This window comes from Bison bison, unplaced genomic scaffold (genome assembly GCF_000754665.1).
Source record: "Bison bison bison isolate TAMUID 2011002044 unplaced genomic scaffold, Bison_UMD1.0 scf7180017864136, whole genome shotgun sequence".
NCBI classification, from domain to species: Eukaryota; Metazoa; Chordata; class Mammalia; order Artiodactyla; family Bovidae; genus Bison; species Bison bison.
Window position 1 is genome coordinate 3,546,958 of NW_011494708.1, and position 23,529 is coordinate 3,570,486.

General features: G+C 44.0%; 1 non-coding gene across 1 annotated transcript; it reads left to right on the forward strand.

The window, feature by feature from the left end:
* The first annotated feature begins 14,323 nt into the window (after positions 1-14,323).
* TRNAA-UGC lies at positions 14,324-14,396 on the forward strand. The gene has a single exon. It is a non-coding gene; the product is annotated as a tRNA-Ala (tRNA).
* The last annotated feature ends 9,133 nt before the right edge of the window (positions 14,397-23,529 follow it).

The following is a 23,529-nucleotide window of genomic DNA, read 5'->3' on the forward strand; positions in this document are numbered from 1 at the left end:
TTTGGCATTGAATGAAAGTAAACGCCTTTAATGTGGATTTAGAAGCACTGGTGAGGATAAAGTGCAAGGGCTTTGTGACATTTTGGCTCCCTGAAGTGTTTTTGTTTTTCTTTTCTTCCTTTCTTCTTTTTTTAAAATGGTATTTGATTTCTGTTTCTGCGTTGTTCTGGATAGATGAGTTTTCTAGATGTTCCTGCTGGCTGAGAATTTAACCATAACAAAATTTTCACATTAAAAATTGTGCCATGTGAGCAAATTAGGTAGGGCTGAAATGTCTTATAATTTAGCAAAGTTATTTAGTTTCTTCAAAGAAGGCACAGTAACCCACAGCAGTATTCTGAACCTCCGGCTGATTTTTAACTTGTTTTTCTTCTTTTCTAAAATAGCCCTTTTATTTTCAACCTCTAATAGCATACACTGACTTGCAAGGGGAGGAGAAAAAAAAAAACCAAAACATGTTTGCATCAGAGGGAGCAGGTTTACTTAAGGCAGAAGTGCAATCAATTTGGGCAACTGTGAGTTGCCAATTTTGAACTTCCCTGCTAAGTACATGTGCCCTGGAATACATCGGAGCCACTTAAGCCCCATAAATGTGGAGCTGGAATACAGGATAAACATGTGTAGGGGGCACGGAGCTCACTGCCCTTGCTAAGTTGAGTGAAAAACCAAAGGGACACACTCCCTCAGAGAAGTTCAAATGAAGACAATTGTTTTCAGAAAAAATATAACCCATGTCTGGTTTTGAAATTACTAGGAAAACAGCAGCTCTGGTGATTTATCTTGTGGAATAAGCAAAATCTGCTTTCTAAAATGGCTACTTTTTATTTTTATTTGTGCTCCCATTTGATGTGGACTCACATTACAGACATAAAATGCCCAAGCACAAAACCATTATTTGGTTTTCGTAATGAAGAGAGAAGGACTTGGTTTTTGCCGGTTCACTTGGTTTTTGCCGGTTCCTGCCTTTCGAATGTCTGGTCTGCGGCTTTGGAGAACAATTTGTTGTTAGGCAGCAGCTTGAGAATCCCAGAGGGTGACTCCTGTCCTTCACTGACTCAACATGTGATTCCTCGGTCCGTTGGGGCTCCCCATTAATATTTGCACCAGCTCGTGCGAAACACAGTCATTTTCAGTGATGATGAGAGACACTGCAGGGAGTGAGTGTCAGAGGATGCGGCATAGCCAGTCCCCAAGGCCCTGGCCTCCAGGGTCTTTAGTTCTTCCTTGCTTTCTGTAAGTGTGGTATCATCTGCTTATCTGAGGTTATTCATATTTCTCCTGGCAATCTTGATTCCAGCTTGTGCTTCATCCAGTCCAACATTTTTCATGATGTATTCTGCATATAAGATAAATAAGTAAGGTGACAATATACACCCTTGACGTACTTCTTTCCCGATTTGGAACCAGTCTGTTTTTCCACGACCCATTCTAACTGTTGCTTCTGGCCTGCATACAGATTTGTTAAGAGGCAAGTCAGATGTTCTGGTATTCCCATCTCTTTAAGAATTTTCCACAGTTTGTTGTGATCCACACAGCCAAAGGCTTTGGCATGGTCAAAGGCTTTGGCATAGTCAATAAAGCAGAAGTAGGTGTTTTTCTGAAACTCTCCTCCTTTTTCAATGGTCCAGAAGATGTTGGCAGTTTGACCTCTGGTTCCTCTGCCTTTTCTAAATCCAGCTTGAACATCTGTAAGTTCATGGTTCACATACTGTTGAAGCCTGGCTTGGAGAATTTTGAACATTACTTTGCTAGTGTGTGAGATGAGTGCAATTGTGTGGTAGTTTGAGCATTCTTTGGCATTGCCTTTCTTTGGGATTGGAATGAAAACTGACCTTTTCCAGTCCTGTGGCCACTGCTGAGTTTTCCAAATTTGCTGGCATATTGAGTGCAACACTTTCATGGCATCATTTTTTAGGATTTGAAATAGCTCAACTGGAATTCCATCACCTCCACTAGCTTTGTTCATAGTGATACTTCCTAAAGCCCACTTGACTTTGTACTCCAGAATGTCTGGCTCTAGGTAATTGATCACACCATCGTGATTATCTGGGTCGTGAAGATTTTTTTGTATAGCTCTTCTGTTTATTCTTGTCACCTCTTCTTAATATCTTCTGCTTCTGTTAGGTCCATACCATTTCTGTCCTTTATTGTGCCCATTTTTGCATGAAAAATTCCCTTAGTATCTCTAATTTTCTTGAAGAGATCTCTAGTCTTTCCCATTCTATTGTTTTCATCTATTTCTTTGCATTGATCACTGAGGAAGGCTTTCTTATCTCTCCTTGCTATTCTTTGGAACTCTGCATTCAAATGGGTATATCTTTCCTTTTCTCCTTTGCCTTTCACTTCTCTTTTCTCAGTTATTTGTAAGGTCTCCTCAGACAACCATTTTTCCTTTTTGCATTTCTTTTTCTTGGGGATGGTCTTGATTACTGCCTCCTGTACAATGTCAGGAACCTCCATTCATAGTTCTTCAGGCACTCTGTCTATCAGACCTAATCCCTTGAATCTATTTGTCACTTCCACTGTATACTCCTAAGGGACTTGATTTAGGTCATACCTGAATGGTCTAGTGGTTTTCCCTACTTTCTTTGATTTAAGTCTGAATTTTGCAATAAGGAGTTCATGATCTGAGCCACAGTCAGCTCCTAGTCTTGTTTTTACTGACTGTATAGAGTTTCTCCATCTTTGGTGCAAAGAATATAACCAGTCTGATTTCGGTATTGACCATCTGGTGATGTCCACGTGTAGAGTCTTCTCTTGCGTTGTTGGAAGAGGGTGTTTGCTATGACCAGTGTGTCCTCTTGGCAAAACTCTATTAGATTTTTCCCTGCTTCATTCTGTACTCCAAGTCCAAATTTGCCTGTTACTCCAGGTATTTCTTGACTTCCTACTTTTGCATTCCAGTCCCCTGTAATGAAAAGGACATCTTTTTGGGTGTTAGTTCTAGAAGGCCTTGTAGGTTTTCATAAACCCATTCAACTTCAACTTCTTCAGCATTACTGGTCGGGCCATAGACTTGGATTACTGTGATATTGGATGGTTTGCCTTGGAAATGATCAGAGATCATTCTATCATTTTTGAGATTGCATCCAAGTATTGCATTTCAGACTCTTTTGTTGACTATGATGGCTACTCCAATTCTTCTAAGGGATTCTTGCCCACTGTAGTAGATATAATGGTCATCTGAGTTAAATTCACCTATTCCAGTCCATTTTTGTTTGCTGATTCCTATAATGTCAGTGTTCACCCTTGCCATCTCCTGTTTGACCACTTCCAATTTCCTTGATTCATGGACCTAACAGTCCAGATTCCTATGCAATATTGCTCTTTAGCATCAGACTTTACTTCCATCACCAGTCGCATCCACAACTGGGTGTTGTTTTTCTTTGGCTCCATCTCTTTATTCATTCTGGAGTTATTTTTCCACTGATCTCTCCATACCCACCAGAGATGTTTAGAGGGCTCAAACAAACCTTGTGCACCAGGACCCAGTGACCCCACAGAGACTGAAACAGAACTGTGCTTGAGTGTCTCCTGTGGAGGTACAGGTCAGCAATGGACTGCTATAGGGGCAGGGGCTCTGGGTGCAGTATACCTGGGTATGGCATAAGCCCTCTTGGAGGAGGTCGCCATTAACCCCACCATAAAGCCACTAGAACTTACACAGGACTGGAGTAACAGACTCTTGGAGGGCACAAACACAACCTTGGACCCAGGAGAAAGGAGCAGTGACCCCACAAGAAGCTGACCCAGACTTGCCCATGAGTGTCCAGGAGTCTCTGGTGGAGGTGTGGGTCGGTGGTGGCCTGTGTAGGGTTGAGGGCACTGAGTGCAGCAGTGCTTGCATGGAACCTTTTGAAGGAGGTCACCATTATCTTCATTACCTCCACCATAGTTTGGCCTCAGGTCAAATAACAAGGAGGGAACACAGCCCCACCCACCAACAGAAAATTGGATTAAAGATTTACCGGGCATGGCCCCACCCATCAGAACAAGACCCAGTTTCCCCCTCAGTTAGTCTCTCCATCAGCAAGCTTCCATAAGCCTCTTCTCCTTCTCCATCAGAGGGCAGACAGAATGAAAACCACAATCACAGGAAACTAACCAATCTGATTGGAGAAGGCAGTGGCACCCCACTCCAGTACTCTTGCCTGGAAAATCCCATGGACGGAGGAGCCTCGAGGGCTGCAGGCCATGGGGTCGCTAAGAGTCGGACATGACTGAGAGACTTCACTTTTCACTTTTCACTTTCCTGTATTGGAGAAGGAAATGGCAACCCACTCCAGTGTTCTTGCCTGGAGAATCCAGGGACGGGGGAGCCTGGTGGGCTGCCATCTATGGGGTCGCATGGAGTTGGACACGACTGAAGCGACTTAGCAGCAGCAGCAACCAATCTGATCACATGGACCACAGCCTTGTCTAACTCAATGAAACTATGAGCCATGCCGTGTAGGATCACCCAAAACAGACGCGTCATGGTGGAGAGTTCTGACAAAACGTGGTCCACTGGAGAGGGAAATGGCAAACCACTTCAATATTCTTGCCTTGAGAACCCCATGAACAGTATGAAAAGGCAAAATGATAGGACAGTGAAAGATGAACTCCCCAGATTGGTAGGTGCCCAGTATGCTACTGCAGATCAGTAGAGAAGTAACTCTAGTAATCAGTAGATAACTGATACTGATTACTGATCAGTAGATAACTGATCACCTCAAATATTTACCCCTGAGAAAAATCACAGAATTGACAATCACAGACAACTAGCCAATCTGATCACATGGACCACAGTCCTGTCTAACTCAATGAAACTAAGCCATGCCATGTGGGGCCACCCAAGATGGATGGGTCATGGTGGAGAGGTCTGACAGAATGTGGTCCACTGGAGAAGGAATGGCAAACCACTTCAGTATTCTTGCCTTGAAAACCCCATGAACAGTATGAAAAGGCAAAAAGATAAGACATTTAAAGATGGACTCCCCAGGTCAGTAGGTGCCCAATATGCTATGGACAGGGAGGCCTGGCATGCTGTGGTTCATGGGGTCGCAAAGAGTCAGACACGACTAAGCAAACTGAACTGAACTGAACTGAAGAATTTTAGAGCCAGAGGACTAAAGGAAGCTTTTTAACTGGTGAATCCCAAGACTTCTTGGAATGGGTTAGAGATAGAGTTCCATCAAGGTAGCAATGAAAATCCAAGAACTGCACTCAACCTTCTGATAGCCTGAGAGAAACCATCCTTTTACCAATGGCTTCCCTGGTGGTTCAGATTGTAAAGAATCCACCTGCAGTCCAGGAGACTTTGGTTTGATGTCTATGTCGGGAAGATCCCCTAGAGAAGAATACCCACTCCAGTATTCTTACTTGGAGAATTCCATGGACAGAGGAGCCTGGCAGGCTACTGTCCATGGTGTTGAAAAGAGTCTGACACTACTTATCGTAACACTTTCACTTTCAGCTCCAGACTATGTGGCACCTCTAGACTCCTGTTTTCATACTCCTCACTTCATTCAGGAAGATGATGGCATACTGTGGAGAATGTGGGATTGTTGTTTCATCTGAGGAATACTTTGATGGAGCCAACATTTTCCTTGAAAAGCACAGTGAATGTATTTTACCCATTAGGAGATGAATTAGCTGTGATGACAGACAGAATGCTGACTATTTAGGACAGTTAATGAGTTTCTCTGTAGGAAACAGCTGCATGGCATCCAAGGAATAGAGTGTGGTATGATTACATGCCAGCACATACCTGGCATATAGTAGGCAATTAGTACCTAACTCTTTAACCTTAGGCAAGTGACATGACCCCCTCCAGAGCTCTTTCTCCTAACGTGGAAAATGTGGGGAGGGGAAGTCCCTGATTTAGCAGGAAAATCTGGTTTCTGGTCTTAACTTTGCCACGGGATCCTGGGTGAGTCCCGCCACTCCTCTGAGCCTCAATGTCTACACCTGTAAATAGAAAATTAATTATAAGGTCTCTAAGGCAATGGCACCCCACTCCAGCACTCTTGCCTGGAAAATCCCATGGATGGAGGAGCCTGGTGGGCTGCAGTCCATGGGGTCGCTAAGAGTCGGACACAACTGAGCGACTTCACTTTCACTTTTCACTTTCATGCACTGGAGAAGGAAATGGCAACCCACTCCAGTGTTCTTGCCTGGAGAATCCCAGGGATGGGGGAGCCTGCTGGGCTGCCGTCTATGGGGTCTCACAGAGTCGGACACGACTGAAGCGACTTAGCAGCGGCAGTAGCAGCAAGGTGATTTTTAGCTAAAAAACTCGGAATCCGATGGTTTCAGTGTTTCCACATATCCCTTTCCAACTCTCACAATCTCTGATTTAATTGGATTTAGAATTGATTTGTTTCTGAGATAGATTTTTTTTTTTAACCTGAGTAAAAATGAAATGACACCTTCCTTTCAGCCGGACTAATCCCAAGCCAGCAGCTCAGAAATGAGGAAAGAAGTGTCAAGTAGACAAATGGAAGTGAGGGCAACCATGGCAGGGGCGTTCTGAAACCTGTCTCCTTTCAGCCACAGGTGATCCTTGGGCCAATTACTCTCAACCATGTGCTTGCTGATAGGAAGGGAAGACTCACAACCTTGGTCTGACAGAACTCAGGCAAGGTGATGAGCAATCTATTGTTAAAATGTGGATTTCCTCACATACTTGTTTTTAGATTCATTTTTGAAGAAAGCAGACTGCTTTGGGGTGTCTTGTTCCTGATCAAGCTCTTCCTAGAACTCTAGGCAGGATGTCATGTCTCCATCCCCAACCTGGCCTCACTCATGGTGGGTGGTGGGTGCTCCAGGGGCAGAAACATAAGTTTTTGAAAAAACACTGCAACAGTAAATCCTGCATTAGGATTTAATTCTTGATCTGTTTACAATATTTGTGTGTGTGTGTGTGTGTGTGTGTGTGCCTGTGAGGGTGTGGTAGTTAAATAATGCAATTGATTTCTGTTTTACTTCTAGAAGTTCTATGCCCAAATGATCAGACCTGGGATAGCTATGTGCTTATCCTAACAATGCCACCCTAGAGAAATAATTTTGAGAATTCTCTATTCATTCTTGCTTTTTGAGTTGAAGATACAGTCTTCAAAGTGTCCTCAGTGGTAGAGAAACAGTCTCTTAGGAGTGATTTTGAGTTTAAATAACCTTAAGTAATTCAGAGGAAGACTTGCGGATAAGGTAGGTTCTCCAGCTCTTTAAAAACATGCCTGATAAATGTGGAAGGAATGAGAGACTTAGAAAATCATCATTTCGTAACTCCTGGGGAAATCATTGATTCAGACAATGGCCATCAATGCCTAAACTCGTTAGATAAAAGATTGATGGGGAACTTGACCACAAAGGGATCAGGCTATCTAAACCAATGATTAATCTTTGTGTCACTGAAAGGAAGATGTGTGTTTCCCGATGTGACGTAATACGTAACAGCACATGGTACCTCCTGGAGGGTCCCTGCCACATATGCCAGTGTGCCTCTAGAGCCCATTTCCATTCACAGGAGTCATGGAGAATACGTAAAATCACTCAAGTGGCACTGCAAGAAGCAAAGAAACGAAGCCGAATGTGGGTCATTTTTCAGGAAAACTGACCCAGTTTCTACAAGTTAGTGGTGGGAAATAAAGATGGTGGCAGGAGTATTTACGGTTAAAAGAGAATGGGGGGTGGGGAGGGAGAGATTAAAAGAAAATGAAGAGACATCAAATGAAAGGAATGAACTTTTTTAAGAAACCAACTATTTAGGGGACACATGATAAATGGGGAAATTTGCTGGGGACTGGGTATAAGGCAATATCAGAGAATTCTTGTAAATTTTGTTTGGTGTGATCATAACTTTGTGGTTATGTGAGACAGAATTGACATGTTTTAGAGCTGCATTTAGAGAAGGCAATGGCACCCCACTCCAGTACTCTTGCCTGGAAAATCCCATGGATGGAGGAGCCTGGTGGGCTGCAGTCCATGGGGTCGCTAAGAGTCGGACATGACTGAGAGCCTTCACTTTCACTTTTCACTTTCCTGCATTGGAGAAGGAAATGGCAACCCACTCCAGTGTTCTTGCCTGGAGAATCCCAGGGATGGGGAGCCTGCTGGGCTGCCGTCTATGGGGTCGCACAGAGTCGGACACGACTGAAGTGACTTAGCAGCAGCAGCAGAGCTGCACATTGAAAAATGTAGGGGTGATATGACCCAATGCCAGTTTTGGTTTGGACTACATCAGCTAGAACAAAAAACAAAGAACTTCTAGATGGATTAAGATAAAGTACATGTCACAGAATTTTGATAATCATTGCATCTGAGTGATGAGTGTATGGGACTCCATTGTACTAGTCTCCTCCTGTGAGAGGAGGAAGTGGGGGTGACTTTCCAAAGCTGGTCATTCTCAAGGTGGGGAGCCAGATGTCACAGGCTCCCTGTGGTCCCGTCTACGTCAGTTAGACATATTACTTTAAAAAGAAAGGAGGAGAAAAAGGGAGCCGCAAGGAGAAGAAGGAGGCATATCTCCATATACGGGATGAAATGATCACCAGGATATAATTTTTAGTGATAAGACAGAATAATGGGCTTAGAATGCTACCATTTGAGTTCTTAAAAAAGTGGGGAGAGGGCAGGGGTAAATCTACCTTCCAGAGGAAATCAACGGTTGTTGCTCCCAAGAAGAGAAACTGGTGGCTGGGCCAGGAAAGAAGGGAAATTGACTTGTACACCATGTACCTTCTGTGCTTTTTGGATCTTGTAGTATGCATGTATGTATCACATATTCGAAAGTAAAATTTGAAATAAAAGCAACCAACAAAGAGATTGCATTTATTCCTCTATTTCACGCAGGGCGTTTCTAGTCTAGAGTAGGTCTTAACCTTTGAAGGATTTTAGGTTTGAGGAGATGCTGCTTCATTTATACCTCTCTTTCTCAAGAAACATTTCCCGTAGAACGTGCCAAAGGAATGGCCTGGGCGACATCATTTACAAGGCAGGCAGAAGCAGCTCACTGACCACGGCTGAACAGGACATGGGTTTTCCTCCCCCTCCCCCACACTCTCTTCATTCTCATTTCTTCTTCCTCTTCTCTTTCCCCTTCCCCTTCTCCTTCTCTTTCCTCTTTTAATTAAAAACAATTTTACTTATGTCACGCGAGTGTATGTTCCTTGGTTCTTTGTCTCATCACAACAAAGATTTGGAGTGATGGACATTAAAGCCCCCTGGGCATTTCACAGCTCTCAGGCCTTGGATATACCGTGTTATAGCTCTGAGGTCTCGAATGGACCATGTTATAGCTCTTATACAAATCCGTGTTACAGCTCAGTGTTACAGCTCTATTTTATTTAGAAGATAGCAGGAAAATCCATCTTCGAGGCGTGAGGGCACGTAGATCCAAAGACACAAGGAGAAGAACGCCCCAGTGCGCAGGGGTGGGAGAGAGAGAGAGCTAGCTTTGGCTCCTCTATTCATATGTTTATCTCTCCCTGGGCCTGTCCTATGTAAATTGGGCCAGCCAGGAGTGTTGTTTGTTTTACCTGAGGTCCTCACTCTGGTCCTCGGGCCCTCTTTTTTTCTATTTTCACGGGCTTTTCCTTTCCTTATCTTTTAGCCACCGCCATTTTGGACTCCTTTTCCCTACTCTACCTACCTAACACTTAGTTTTGGTAAAATGTACATAACATAAAATTTACTATGTTAACGATTTTTAAGTGTAAAATTCAGTTGTTAACACATCCACATTGCTGTGCAACCAAATTCAAGAACTCTTCATTTTGCAAACTGGAACTGTGTACATTTTTAAAACTTATTTTTTTATTGACATATAGGTGATTTACAATGCTGTGATAGGTTCTGGTGTACAGCAAATTATTTCAGTTACATGTGTGTGTGTGCGTGTGTGTGTGTGTGTGTGTACACACACATACTCTTTTCCATTATGGTTCATCACAGGATGTTTTTTAGGTTCTATTTAAAAACTTTTTTTAATTAGAGGAAAATTGCTTTACAATGCTGTGTTGGTTATCACAGGATATTGAATATAGCTCCCTGTGCTATACAGTAGAACCTTGTTGTCTGTCCTGTATATACTAACTTTCATCCACTGATCCAAAACTCCCAATCCATCCCTTCCCCATCCTTCCTCCATCTTGGCAACCATAAGTCTGTTCTCTATGTCTGTGAATCTGTTTCATAAATAAGCTCGTTTGTGTCATATTTCAGATTCCACATATAAGCAATGCCATATGGTATTGGTCTTTCTCTTCCTGACTTACTTCACTTAGTATGATAATCTCTTGTTCCATCCATGTTGCTGCAAATGGCATTAATTCATTCTTTTTTATGGCTGAGTAGTATTCCTTTGTATGCTGTTGTTTAGTCACAACAAGTTGTGTCCAACTCTTTGCAACCCCATGGACTGCAGCATTCCAGGCCTCCCTGTCCCTCACTATCTCCAAGAGTTTGCCCAAGTTCATGTCCATTGAGTTGGTGATGCTATCCAGCCATCTCATTCCATTGTATGTGTGTGTGTGTGTGTGTCCATTCATCTGTCAATGGGCATTTAGGTTGCCTTCATATCTTGGCTATTGTGAATAAGGCTGCTATGAACATAGAGGGTGTATGTATCTTTATAAATGATAATTTTGTCTGGATATATGCCTAGAAGAAAGGTTGCTGGATCTTATTGTCACTGTGTATTTAGGTTTTTTGAGGAACTTCCATACTGTTCTCCATAATGGCTCCATCAATTTACATTCCCTGTGTACATTAAGCAGTAACTCCCCGTTCTCTCCTTCCCCAGTCCCTAGGGAAGTTCTGCTCTCTGTCTCCATGAATTTGATTTCTCTAGGTAGCTTCTTTAAGTGCAATCATTCAGTATTTGTCTTTTTGTGACTTAGTTAGCATAATACCTCCAAGGTTCATCCATGCTTATTTCAGAATTTCCTTCCTTTTTAAAGCTGAATGATATTCTGTTGCATGTCTATATCCCATTTTATTTATTCATTTATCTTTTGATAGGCATTTGGGTTGCTTTTAGCTATTGTGAATGCTGCTGCTTATGAATGCATGTTACAGTTATCTCCTCAAGGCCCTCTTTAAATTCTTTTTGGTATATACCCAGAAGTAGAATTGCTGAATTTTATGGTAATTCTTTTTAATGTTTAGAGAAGCTTCCATACTGTTTTTCATAGCAGCTATACCATCTTACATTCTTATCAACAGTGCACAGGGATCATATTTCTTCACATCCTGCCAACAATTGTCATTGTCTATTTTTTGTAGTAGCAATACTCGTGGGTATGAGATGGTTTCATTGTGCATTTCCCTGATGTCAGTTTCTTTTTCTTGACTTGATCCCTTATCTTCAATCCTGCTCTCTTGCTATAGCTCTTAACAAGTCTGTCAGTTTCTTGAAGGTTTTTGTTTCCCAAATGTGCCAAAGCATTTTTTATTGGCTCTCTACAGGTTTTGGAGGCCAAAGACTTTTCTGACAGCATGTTATAAAGTTTCATTTAGGCAGTCAGTTTCTACATGAAGCAGTAGAATAGCTGATTCAGGAGAGTGAAGGTGAGAAAGCCGATTCAGTTGGGCTCTAGAATGTCTGCTCCTCAGAGATACCGTTGAAGTAGGTTTGCCTTCTTATAGCAAATATTTGTTAAGATTTTAGTTATTGCTTTTTATAATGTTGGCAAATTTTGGCATGTTCCAAGAGGCTCTGAGTGACTGAAGTGTGGGTGGTGGTCTTCAAAACCTTCCATCTCTCATGGGCTTCCCTGATGCCTCAGCAGGTAAAGAATCTGCCTGCCGTACAGGAGACACAGGTTTGATTCTGAATCAGAAAGATCCCCTGGAGAAGGAAATGGCAACCTACTCCAGTGTTCTTGCCTAAAAAATCCCATTTACAGAGGAGATTGGCTGGCTAAAGCCCATAGAGTCTGATATGACTGAATATGAGCGTGCACACACACACACACACACACACAAATGTATTATGAAGGAAGGCGTCCTGTGAACATCTAAGGGAAATCACTCCAGGAAGGGTGCACGGTAAGTGCAAAACCCTAAGGCAGGAACTTGCTTGGAGTCCCCTGACCACAGCAAGGAGGCTAGTGGAGCTGGAGCACTGCTGAGAGAGGGGTGGGAATAGAGGTGGTAACCATGGTGATTAAAGGGGCTCTTCCTTTCCTAGGGCTGCCATAGCAAGTACCACAAACTGAGTGGCTTAAAACAATGAAGATGTGCTGTCTCATAGTTCTGGAGGTTAGATGGTCAAAAGCAAGATGTTGGCAGAGTGGGTTCCTTCCAGAGACTGTGAGGGGGAGTCCATCCCATGCTTTTCACCTAGCTTCTGGTGGCTGTGGGCAATCCTCAGCATTCCTTGGCTTGTGGATACATCACTCCTGTGTGTGCCTCTGTCTCCACGTGCGTGGCATGCTCCCTGTGCATGTCTGTGCCCTAATTTCTCTCTTCTTATGCAGACACCAGTCATACTGGGTTAAGGGCCCTCCCTACTCCAATATGACCTCATCTTAAGTAATTACTTCAGTAGCCTCCCTATGTCCCCAAATAAGGGCATGTTCTGAGGTACTGGGGTTTGGGCTTCAACAAATCTTTTTGGGAAACACAGTTCAACCAATAACAAAGGCAAAACTTTGCTGAACTAGGGAGTTAAAAAATGCATTATTTTAACCATAAAAGAGCAGAGCCCTCATACTGGATAGAGGTCCAGAGACCATACAACTGCAGCTTCCCTGGAGCCTAGAAGTTTAAGGGTCTGGGAACCAGAGTGATCAATGAAACCAGGCAAGCCCACAGACCCCTACTATATGAGTCACGCGAAGGGGGCGGGGATGGTCCACTGTTCCAACACGTACCAGAGCCTATTCTTTAACCAGTGGGCTGAAGTGTGGCATGGTAGAGTAGATGTCAGGAGCAAGGACTGCCTAGGTTCAAATTCAAGTGCTATGTGATCTTAGGCAAGTTACTTTTCCTCTTTGTTTCTTGGTTTCTTTATCTGAAAATTGAGGAAACAATGTAATCTGTCTCAAAGAGTTATCATGAGGATTATGTCTGTCAACCCAGGAGAAGAGCTTAGAACCTTAGTGGGGTGCCTGGCCCCTCATCACTGGCCCCCACAGGTTAGTAGATATTGTTCCTGGCTGGGGCCAGGAGTTAGTCCTTCTCAGATGCTCCTTTCCAAGTGGGAAGATGGTTAATTCAAATGGAAGTTGAAAAGAGGTTAATGAAGATGGAGATGCTATTTTCAGAGGCTTGGGCAGAGTGAAGGGAACCAACAGAGGATTATGAAACACCCGGGGACCAGCAAGAGCAGGATGCTGGAAGAGGGGAGAGGGGGTTTGTGAATATGAGTGTGGAAGGGAGTGAGGCCGCCTTACAGGTGCCGTAGCCATGGGGAGAGGAAGTAGTTCTGCCAAATCAAGGCTGGCAGGGAGGGAGTGAAGGAGCAGCACCTTCTGCCTTCCTCTCCTCCAGCTTCCCATTCTCTGCTGGTAATTTCCCATTCCTCTGCTGGTGATTTCCTTTTCCTGTTGGTGATTTCCCAGCACTCATTTTCCCCTGACTGAACCCAATTGGAAGTCAAAGGACAGAGGAACCCAGCAGATTCCAGGTCCTAGAAAGACAGAGGATGGATCTAGGGTAAATACAGAATAAACAACCCTTCTACCCAACAAAGGGGCTTCCCAGGTGGCACCAGTAGTAAAGAATCCACCTGCAATGCAGGAGATGCAAGAAATAAGGGCTAAATCCCAGGGTCAGGAAGATCCCCTGGAGGAGGAAATGGCAGTCCACTTCAGTATTCTTACCTGGAGAATTCCATGGACAGAGGAGCCTGGCGGGCTACAGCCTATAGGGTCGCAAAAAGTCAGAGTGAGTACACACACACACATCCCCCACAAAGACTTTCTTACTGGGGATCCAGGGCAACATATTGAAAGTGGTGTATGTTCCCTGAGCCACCTCAATTGGGAAGGGAGGATGTCACAGCTGGAGCTCACCCCAAATTTCATGTACTCCCTATGGAGCAGCTCAGGGTCTCCTGACTACTTTGGGCCAGTGGACTGGCAGCAGAGGGGATGTGTCACATTCTGGCCCAAGCAGTTAGGAGCCAGTGGGACTCCTCCATCTCTCTCTCCCTCTCACACAGAGAGACTGTGGAGGCCACAGTTTCAAGACAGTGCAGCTTCAAGATGGAAGAGGAATGACCAGCCTGCATCAGACTTAGCCTAAGTAAGAAGAAACCCTTTCCTGGGGTAAGCCTGTGAGATTTGGGGATGGAGTATAACCTATCAATCCCAACATGCAGAAGAAGATGAGGATTGCCCTGATGGTCCAGTGGCTAAGACTCTGCGCTTGCAATGCAGGGGGCCCAAGTTCGATCCTTGGTCAGGGAGCTATATCCCACATGTTGCAACTAAGAGTTTGTGTGCCACAACTAACACCTGGAGCACCCAGATAAATAAACGTTAAAAGAAAAAAAAGGAGGAGGTTCCCTGGGGAGTGGAGAAAATGTCCCTGATGAGACTTGGAAATATGCTGGAAAGAATTTAAAAGAAAAAAATCACCCCACCCACCTCTATCCCAGAAGGCCCCTGGACATAGACTGTTTTCTGAAATGTGTTCTCTGAGTGAGTGGGCCTCAAGAAGGAGCGCCTGGGGCAAGGAGTAGGGGGACTGAAGGTGCGAAGTGGGGATGGGGAGCAATAAACCAGGGTCTCAAGTTTCCTGGGTGGGGAGGTTAGAAGTAGGAGCGGGGAGGGGTACTTCCCTGGAGTCCTCAGCCTGTCAAAGGCTCTAATTAGAAACAACGCTTTTCAACAATGAAGCATTTTTTCCTTTAAGGAGCTGAGGTGCTGAGGTAAATATCATACCCTTTGAAGATCTGTTTGTGCCATGAACATCAAAGGGTAAGGAGGGTCCCTCTCTGAAATTTAAATGTAAGGCTTTACCTCTCAACAGCTTGCCGCTGTTTCAAATTAATGCCTAGAACATCACAGGATTCACAGAGGAAGCAGGAGGCCAGATGCATGAGCTGTGCCCAGAGGGAGCAGGCGGCCAGGGCAAGTCCGGGGGTGAGCACCCACACGGGCCAGCAATAGGACAGCTGGGCCCATGTCTGGTCAGAGCCCGGAGTCTAGGGGGATCTGGGGGTCGGTGGCAGGGCTCCTGGCCCTGGAAGCCCCACACAGAGAGATTCAAACCCAGAGACAGAGGTCTGTCAGCAGGACCTGTCAGCTCAGTCAGCCTTGGCCTGGGTCTTAGGGCCAAGAACTTGGTTGGGGACCTCACAGGACCCTGACATGGGCAGCGGGTGATGTCAACATGGAGAAAGTGAGGTGAGGCTGAGAGAAGGCACCAGGAAAGGACAATTCTCAACCGAGTGTGGGAGCTGGGTCAGATCCCTCCTAGCAGGGAAATGCGAGGCTCAGCTAGCACATCCCCCAGACTCCTACTGAGATGTTGAGTGCATGGCCATTGCCCCACACAACCATCAGAACCAGGGTACTGATGCGGAAAAGGTGGGAAGCATAAAAGATGCTAATGCTTAGGCCACACCCCAAACCACTTCAGTCAGAGTCCTGGTGGCAGCCAGGTATGTATAAAGCATCCCAGTGATTCTCAAGTGCAGTCAGGCTATGTGAGGCCAGGGGTTCTCAGTGTGTGGCCCCCAGGCCAGCAGCAGCACCTACAAATTTGTTGAGAATGCAGATTCTCAGGCCCTGCCCTATTGCATCACAAACTCTGGGGGTGGGACCTGGTGAGCTGTTTCAGTGATACCTCCAGGTGATTCTCACGGACACTGAAGTTGGAGAACCGCAGCATTTTGGAGGCAGAAAGAATCACCTGTCTGTCTGTCTCTCCCCTGTGCAGACCGACTCTCCCTCTGCAGCAATAATCATGGCAGCAGATGCTGTGTTCTGGCCACAGAGAGCTCTAATGGTCCCATCCACTCTCTGAGGCAGGGGCTTTATTTCTCTCCAACATAATCTGGAAATAGCCCGGCAAGTGATGAAGCAAAGAAAGGAGGGGACGGACAGCTGTGTTGTGTGTTGGTAGGCTCTGTCTTCTCCTCAAGCCCTTGTGGTCTCTAAAGAGCAGCATCACTCTGGCAGGTTCTGGGTGGGTTGCTAAGGAAGGCTAAACTGCTCTGCTTCTCCTCAATGGGCTGTGCCTTTGAAAGAGACCCAGCTGTTCCATTTCAGCTCAGCTTCAATTTCCCTCCCAGCCGGGTAGCTCCCCTGTCTGATTTGGAGCAGATGATCTGGGAGCTGCAGACTCTGCACCCCTTCTCGGGACTGAGGGCCCCCTCTGCCCTGATCAGAGAGATACAGAAGGAAGTGCTAAGGAGTACAGCAAGGCCTGGGAAACTGCCTGCCTTGGTCTTCCCACGCCAAATCCACAGTGAGGCAGGGAAAGGTAGCCGAGGAGAAGGGAGTATGTATCTCTCCAGAAACTTCTATCAGCACTATATGAGTCAGGGTTCTCTGGAGAAACAGAACCAAGAGGAGGTTTTATATGTATAAGATGTTCTGAAAGAATAATACATAGGAGCAGAGGAAAGTGAAGAAGAGAAACAGAGCTCCAATAACATTGGAATTCCTGATGCCAGGAACCTTTCAGCTCTCCCCTTCTTGTGATTTTCTTATAAGAGCAATCCAATTCCAGCAGTTTGCTTGATATGTGTATGTTAGATTTCTGTTGTCAGCATCTCAAAAGGCTTGAGTTATACAAGGAAGGAACTGGATGCAGTGGGGGCAGGGCAGGCAAGGCCCCCAGGCCCACCATGCAAGGAGTCACCAGGCTCCTGCAAGAGCACAGCTGGCATCAGAAGTGAGCTCCTTCTCACATCTAGTGCCCTTGCCCTTCTTTTCCCTCATTCATCCTAGCTCTGGATAGTAATCCCAGTATTTGGCCACAAATGGAAGTTTTGACTTTGGAGACTCAAAATATAATTGCTCACTGACTCCTTTGTTTGTTCATTTATTAAACAAACAGTGATTGGAAGCCTATTGGGTGCCTAATGTTGTGATCAGCGCTGGAAGGGGCAGCAGATGAAGCTTTGTCCCTGTGGGGCTGACTGTCAGGCCAGAAAGACAAATGCTAAGAAAGCAATAATTTGACTGATGAGTCTTGGAGAAGCCAAAGTATGGGTGTGTCCGTGTATGTAGCTGCAGGATCTGGAGCAGAGGCTTTAACTGAAGACTAAAGATGAATACCGTTCAGATTGCAGAGAGAAAGAGAGAGAGAATGAATATATTAGAGAAGGGAACATCATCCCAGGTAGAGAGCAGCATATGCTCAAACACTATCATATCTGTTCGATAAATGCTTGTTCAAAGTCATCAGGGATTATGGAGATAAACTTACCATCCTACCCTCAAGGAATCAACCCTAACAGGGAAGGAACCAAACAAGTTAGGGGACTGTGACCACACAAAGCAATGCACTCCATGGGGTATAGAGCAGGATGTTCAATGCAACCAGAGTAGATAAAGAAAGGCTTCCAGGAGGGGTGCTGCCTGCCTGAGCTGGATTTTGAAAGACAAGTAGACATTTGCCAGTCAAAGAAGCAATCAGAGCAAGCCAGGAAGAGAGATCAGCCAGGGAAAAGCAGAGAGGTAAGGGAACACAGGATGATGCTTCAGATGATTATTAGATGCCCAGGTTAGCCCATGTAACTTAATACAGACCTGAAATACTATACAGTTACAAAGAATAACAGTAGAAATAATTTTATAGTGGAGTAGCATCCTTAGCATCTTTCATTGAGTCCCACGCACCAATTTTTCTTCCAGGATGAGAACAGATAGCTATTTCTCCAGTGGAACACAGGATGAAACAGTTGGCTTACATCTGAGGATTTGTGCTGCATGAAAAAAAAAAAAATACGTCTTTAAACTAGAATGAAATTCAGAGCACCGAGGTGTTTTCACCATTAGTCTAAGAAGCAGAAGGAATTGAGGTGGACCAACAGATCTCCAGATTTATGTCTCGTAGTTACCATTCTCTCTGGGGCAAGGCTAACTGAGAAGAAAGGCAGGCAATTGTCTACACATTTAAATTATTGTTCTCTCTTTCTTTCTCTTCTCTTTGTCCACCTAGGTATGAAAATTACATATGATGCAATTTTACTATTTGCAGAAAGTGATAGTCACTTAATTGTGTCCGACTCTTAGCAACACATGAACTGTAGCCTGCCAGGCTCCTCTGTCCATGGAATTCATCAGGCAAGAATACTGAAGTGGGTAGCCATTCCCTTCTCCAGGGATCAAACCCAGGTCTCTTGCATTGCAGGCAGATTTTTACCATCTGAGCCATCAAGGAAGCTCTTTGCAAGCGGCACACATAACCTCTTAGAAGAATACATGCTGGAACCAGAATGCCAGTTCCACTTTCTGTGTATCCTTGAGCAAGGATACTCTGCTTTACTTCTCTTTTCCTCAGTCTCCTCATCTGTAAAACAGGAATAATAAATGAGAAACAAATGAGTCAACAAACATAAAGTGCTTTAGCACGTGATTACACATAGGAAACTTTTTTAAATAAGAGCCTTCGTCATCGTTTTCATCCGTCTATTATTTTAATGTGGACCATTTGTTTTTTCAAGTCTTAATTAAATTTGTTTCAATATTACTTCTACTTTATATTTTGGTTTTTGGCCGTGAGGCATGTGGGATCTTAACTTCCCTACCAGGGATCAAACACACACCCCCTGCATTGGGGAGGCAAAGTCTTAGCCACTGGACCCCCAGGGAAGTCCCTTCATTTGTCTGTTATTTTAAATAGTAGTACTCTTGCCTGGAAAATCCCATGGATGGAGGAGCCTGGTAGGCTGCAGTCCATGGGGTCGCACAGAGTCACACACAACTGAAGTGACTTAGCAGCAGCAGCAGCAGAGTAGCAGAATTCCCACTTACAGACACGTTTCTCTGTTTCTGGGGGAGAGGCAGGAGGGAGCCCGTTTTTGCCCACAGAAGCCATTGTTGAAGGGCTGATGGAGGAGGAAGATAGGAGACCAAGCCTGGGTTGGGGTTTGAGAAGTTGGGGGGTAGATTTGAGGGCTATGGAACCCCAGAATGAGAACTCACCCCCATGCCACCTCTGGATCAGAGCTCCACTAGAGATCAAGTACGTTTCATTCTTTGATGTGGGTAGTAAGGGGCGGATAAGGTCAGTTGGCCGAGGTACTCTCAGCTTCTCTTTATTTGGCCCATATCTGGGGCAGCTTTGCCCAGAACAAAACACTTTGTCAGGCCTGGCCAGAGGTAACCCCATGGGAGGTGGGTTTGTCTTTGATGTGTAACTCATTCCCCAACTGTCTCCGATATCCAGTTTGTTCGGTCTTAGCCCCTCAAGTCTAGGATCTTTGTCCCATGAACTCAGCTGTGGCTCCCTCTAACCTGTTCCTCCCTCGCCCAGCCCATCAACACCCCAGGCCAAATCCTTACTCCCTGCTCAGACCCTTCAGCCTGAAGTCTTGCTACTCAAGTGGACTTCAGCAGCCTTGACACCACCTGGAAGCTTGTTCAAAATGCAGAATCCTATTGAATGAAATCTGAATTTAATAATGAATAAGACCCCCATGTAACATTATTTGCATGATGTTTGAGATACACTGACTTAAACCTACAAGATGGATTCCTCTTCTGACCTCTTTCCCATGGTCATTGCCAACCATCTGAAAGCTGGCCTCACCAGCTGTGCCCAGAGAATTATCGCCTTCTTACTATTGTGCTGGAGTTCATCTCACACTTTCAGCCTCTCCATCCGCTATACATCAGCTGTCCTCTTTCTGCCCTACCAGTCTTGAGAGCACACCCCATTTCCCTTGAATTTCCCATGGCAGCACACAGAACCTCTACTGAAGCCCTGGGCTATTATACTGTGGCACAGCAAAGAATAATAATATTATTGTTATACTTTGAAACGGGGGCTCTCAACCTCCAGGATCTAATGCCTATAGATCTGAGGTGGAGCTGATGTAATAATAATAGATAAAGTGCACGATAAATGTAACATGCTTGAATCATCCCAAACTCTCCCCTGATCCCTGTCCCAGTCCGTGGAAAAGTTGTCTTCCATGAAACTCGTTCCTGGTGCCAAAAAGGCTGGGGACTGCTGCTTTAAAATGTATTTTTAATTAAAGCATCACATCAAAGTTTAAAAAGTCAATGAAAACTAAAAAATACTAAAACACAGTAATGCCTTGTTCTCCTCCATCCCTGCTTTCCTTCAGAAAGTCAACCATTCTAGGTGTTTTTCAGGTAAAACTTCCATGGGCTTCTCGGGTAGCTCAGTGGTAAAGAATCTGCTGCCAATGCAGGAGACACAAGTTTGATCCCTGGGTTGGGAAGATCCTCTGGGGAAGGAAATAGAAACCCACTCCAGTATTCTTGCCTGGGAAATCCCATGGACAGAGGAGCCTGGTGGGCTACAGTCCATGGGGTCTCAAAAGATTTGGACACAACTGAGCAGCTAAGCAACAATAAGCTTCCATAGACCGCCATTTCTTAATTCAAACATTTTAAAACTTTCCTTCTTGGCTTCCTATTTTGGTACATGATGTTTTAAAAATCCATCCCTTCATCCATTTCCCGAATATAATTTTAACACAATCTTTGGTCAAACCAATATTTGGTGTTTCAATACTCAAGGTTTCCTTACAATCAGGAAACATGTCTTTCTGTTTGGGCAAATATTCTCATGTTATTTCTTTAACAGTTTCATCCTTTGCACTGTATTCTCTATTTTCTTCATCTCCAGAGTGTTCATTCACTCATCTTATTATTTTTATATCAATCTTACCCATTGCAGAGATATCCAGTGTTTCAGATTATATATTCACTTTTGTGTAACTTTTAATTTTTCTGCAGTTAATTGCATCATTTGATCACTTTTCTTTGAACCTATGACTAAGTTTCCCACGTCATATCTTAGCTCTGTATGTTCTTTCCACACAATCTTCCACTTGGTTATAGTGATCAGATAATGTATTGTCATTTCCCACCAGTCTTAGGTTGGGCTGCTATAACATATTGCCATAAACTTGGTGGCTTAATAGGGCTTCCCAGGTAGCACAATGGTAAAAAATCTGCCTGCCAATGCAGGTGATGAAAGATACTTAGGTTCGATCCCTGGGTTGGGAAGATCCCCTGGAGTAGGAAATGGCAACCCATTCCAGTATTCTTGCCTGAACAATTTCATGGACAGAGGAGCCTGGCAGGCTATAGCCCATGGGGTGGTAAAAAGTAGGACATGACTGAACGACTGAGCACACGCACAATAAGTGCTGGCTTAAACAATGAACATTTATCATAGCTCTGGCAGCTGGGAAGTCCATGATCAGGGCACCAGCAGACCTAGGTCTGGTGAGATCTTTCTTCCTATTTTGCAGATGGCTATCTTCTTGTATCTGCATATAGCAGAAAACAGAGAGAAGAAAGTAAATAATCATGTTTCCTTAAAAGGGCACTAACCCCACTCATGGGGCTTCATTCTCATGACTTAATCACTTTGCAGAGGCTTTACCTCCAACTGTCATTAGAGTGGGGCTTAGGATTCCAACAGATGAATTTTGGGGGACAAACATTCAGCCCCTTCAAATATTCTCTACTTTCCAACTGCCCAACTGTAAATCTGGGATCTTTCTGCACCACCCTTCCATCAGTTCCTTTTAACTCTCTCCTGTGAATCTCATTTCCCGATTTTCCTCTTTTTTTGTTTACTTTCTCATTTCAACTAAGAAATATCTTCCAGTAATTTCCTGATACAAGATACATTGAGATAAATTTTTTGAGACTTTGGATGTTTGAAACTGTCTTTATTTACACATGTCCACACATAATGGTTTGGCTAGGTACAGAAATCTAGGTTGCAAATTATTTTTTTTCCTCACAATTCTGAAGACATGCTCTACTGTGTTTAAGTTTCTAGTGTTGCTGTCCAATGCTATCTTTAGTCCTTATTTTTGGGGTATGACTTTTTCCCCTTTCATCTCTCAAGAAGCTTTTAGTGTTTTTTCAGTGTTTTGCCATTTCACAAAGATGTATTTTTATTCACTGTGTTGGGCATTCCAAGGGTCTTTTTAATCAGGAAGCATATTAGTTTAGGGAATGCACTTCCATTTGGAAAACTTCTTGTATAATTTCTTTAGTAATTGTCACTATACTGTATTAACTATTTCCTCTTGATCTGGAATTCTCATTCTTTGGAAGATGATCCTTCTAGGTGAGTTTCCTAATTTTTAAAACTTTTTTATTCAACTCATCATCTTACCTTTTTCCTACTTTCTGATAAATATATTTCACCTTCTCTTACAATTTTAAAGATTAGTATTATATTTTGGCTTTCATATTTTTCATTTCCTAGAGCTCCTTTTATACTTTTTCCTCTAAATGTTCTGATGATACTTGACTACTTGTTTTTACTTAAGACTGAAAATCTCTAAGCTGATCGGAAGCTCAAAACTGACTAGAATCTCTGAAATGAGGCGAGTGTGCTTGTCTATTGGGTTCAACTCATGGGTGGTTTAAGGGGAGGGGATACCTGATTATTTCCTAGAGAATTCCTAATGTCAGTATCTGTAGACCTGTTCTGAAGACCAGCAAGAAAGAGGGCTGAGGATATCACCATTCAGATTTTCACTTTGTCCCTGTTTTTAGCATCTCAGCCCCACTCACCCTCCTCTCTGCGTGTCCTTGAATCCAGGGCTTCACAGAGTAATTTATTTTCTAGAATTTACATCTCATGTCTCCACTGGAGGAAAGGTTGAAGGTGATTTCTTCGGTGTCTCTGATTAACTTCTTCTAGACTTTATATCTTATGTCTACACTGGAAGTGGAATTAGGGGTGGTTGCCGGGGCCTCTCTGATTAATTTTTTCTAGAATTTATATCTCATATCCACACCCAATGTTGTTGCTAAAAGATAAACCTGGAAGTTCTAACTGCTCCTTACTCTTTCAAAGGTGTCTTCCACTTTAACACACAACCACACCCTCCCTTCTTGCATTCCCAATGACCTTCATCCCAGAGCAGGGATTCTGCTCTGGGATTGCACTGGATCCTGTTTAGTACCCCCATCTCTGGCACTCAGGTTTACCCTCCCGGATTCTGCCAAGTGGTCAGCCATACCTCCTATTTTCTTGTTTGCCAAGTGTAATTGTGTTTTTCCCATTCCTTTCTGCCTATAAAAGTCTTTCATTTTTGTATAGCTCCTCAGAGCTCCTTCCTATCTACAAGATAGGATACTGCCCAATTCAAATTGATTTTTGTGCAAATAAACTCTAAATATCTTTAATATGCCTCAGTTTATCTTTTAACCTTGGTAAATAGTAGAAGATATTCTTGGCCCTCATGTTTACCCACTGCCCTGATTTATCTGGCTCTCAGGTGGGAAAGTAGTCTGACGATTATTACTGTCCCAGAGCTTCTGTATTATAATATTTCCCACAGACAACTTTCTGTGAGTCCCCAGTGGGCGCTGAATAAAATCAAAACTCAGCCTGACATGTAAAGCCCTTCACAAT